The sequence below is a fragment of the Myotis lucifugus genome, unplaced genomic scaffold (assembly GCF_000147115.1).
Source record: "Myotis lucifugus unplaced genomic scaffold, Myoluc2.0 scaffold_17, whole genome shotgun sequence".
NCBI classification, from domain to species: domain Eukaryota; kingdom Metazoa; phylum Chordata; class Mammalia; order Chiroptera; family Vespertilionidae; genus Myotis; species Myotis lucifugus.
The window spans coordinates 9,140,313-9,142,740 of NW_005871065.1; the positions used below are offsets into that span (position 1 = coordinate 9,140,313).

General features: G+C 37.1%; 1 pseudogene; it reads right to left on the reverse strand.

Moving 5' to 3' along the window:
* LOC102441073 overlaps positions 1-778 on the reverse strand; it is a 2,108-nt pseudogene extending 1,330 nt beyond the window's left edge.
* Between the last annotated feature and the right edge of the window lie 1,650 nt (positions 779-2,428).

Genomic DNA, 2,428 nt, shown 5'->3' on the forward strand with positions numbered 1-2,428 from the left:
TTGGCTTGATTACCATTAATAATATCAACACCAAACACAATATCGGCAAATAATAGATGCTCAGTAAATATAATGAAGGAAAAAATGCGTGAGTAAGCACAATTGTTTCTTTTTTTAAAATATATTTTTATTGATTTCAGAGAGGAAGGGAGAAGGAGAGAGAGATAGACATCAATGATGAGAGAGAATCATTGATTGGCTGCCTCCTGCACACCCCATCCTGGGGATCGAGCCCCCAATCTGAGCATATGCCCTTGGCTGGAATTGAATCTGGGACCCTTCAGTCCGCAGGCTGACGCTCTATCCACTGAGCCAAACCAGCTAGGGCCACAACTGTTTCTTGAACATCCATTAGAGCACTTTGGTGTTATCAATAAGCCTTGAACTAGAAATAAAACAAGTAGGTTCAAGGCCCAATTCTATCCATTTTCATTATCTATCCTTTCATAAATCTGGAAAGCTCTGAGACTCAATTTTCCTATCTGAACAATGAGCAGAAATCAATCTGACCTGCCATTCCAAGACTTGAGGAACTCTATCAAGATAATGTAAATGAAGGCACTCTGAGTTTTAACCTGCTCTATAAATACATGATCAGCCATGGCATGTCACCCTGACATTGATCAGAGAAATGATTTGTAAAGTGAGCGAAGAGTGTAAGACGTTGGAGAATGTTTAATTTACCAGAATTCTCAGGGGACTATGACACATAGTTGGAAGAAACATTTGATAAACTACTGGTGAGTAAGACCCTTACCACTTCTACCCCAAGAGACATGCTCCCCTTTCAAATGATGCTCAGTGGACGTCTTCTCTAAGAAGGTTTCTGCTTAATTGAAGATCTTTTGAATACAGAGTGGGACAGAAGTATAAAACCAGAGATGCAGTGCTTGAGGCACAACACATGAGTTATTTCCAACAACCTTTCCTGGAAATTAATCAAGGGACAGAATTTTATTTCATTAAATTAAAACTTTGAGATGATGCCTGCCTACCAATGACACCAAATTAAAAGCCTGGCTGAGATGTAGAAGTATTATAATCCAGCCTCATGAATAATTATGTCAGAACCATATTGGACTTTATCGGGCCTAAAAAAAAAATCTGGCCTATGTTCCATAAAGTCAGAATACATTACTGTAGGTGGGACCAAGATCAATCTCTTTAGCCAAAAAAATTAATCTCACCTAGCAATGTGGGGGCAAACCTGGAGCCAGAATGAGTATTCCAGCTCATGTTGTACCAAATGTCTGATAAGAGATTGCATTTTAAGTATTAACTCAAAGGCATTGAACAGATCAGTCATTTGCATCCCGTTTTTCCATTTCCTCTCTCCAAACGGATGGCCTACAATCAAACGAGGCAGATGAAAACTGGTAACAGCTTGCTAATGGATGTCAGAATCTTAGCTCATTTTATTCAAGGGTTCCTTCATTTGTTCTTTAATTCATCAAACGTGTATTAGATGCCTGTACAGTCCAAGCATCTGGAGTTTCGTAGGGAATTATAGTAAATACAAACAAACATTGTGTGTATGTGTGATCTGAAGTGTTTACTAGTTGTGGTATGAGAGAAGAAACATACCATTAAAATGAAACATTTGGCTCTTGGGCTAATTTCCAAGAGAGGTTTTTTGTTTTTAAAGTCCATTTTCTGCGTTCCCTCATCATGACTGTGTTAAGTCAAGTATACTAGTATAAAGCCACCAGAGATTTGACTGCAGTATTTCATTTCTCTTTAAAAATTAAGTAGAATACTGACATTCAAATTTTGCCTATACTCATCTTGATACTTTTCCAAGATTACCTGAAAACTTTAAAACAGTTTGAAACAGACACTTCTGTACATTCATTAATTCATCCAGCAAACACTTACCAATACCTGTTAGGCATAGTGAATCATAGTGAATAATCACTGGGCAGTTAAGACATTACAGATAAGACGGCACCAGAATAACCCATTATTTGAAAATAAGCAGCAACAGAATAACAGTGCAATGGTATCAGTTCATTCAAGGTACAGAGGATGCACAGAGGTACATGGTGGAAAGTGTGGTTAATTGGACTTGAGTATTCAGAGAAAGGTTTCTGGAGAATGTTAAGCTTAAATTGCATTTTGAAGGAAGATTAGGAGTTGACGGTAGGGATGGACACATCAGAATGAAAGGTCAGCATGCACCAAGGTACAGAAACCTACAACAAAATGTGTGCTCTGGGAAAAATGACCAATTCAGGATTGCTGAAGCAAAAATTGGTAAGGGATATTTATTAGTTGTTTTATTTATTTTTTAAGTTTTTTTATTTCTTTATATAAGTTGTTTTAGATACCAGTAATTTGAGTACAACAAATCCATCTTCCTGTGATTTAGTAGTTGAAATTCACATGACTTTTACATTCTGTCACTTTCAGACTATGTTACCTTTGTGAT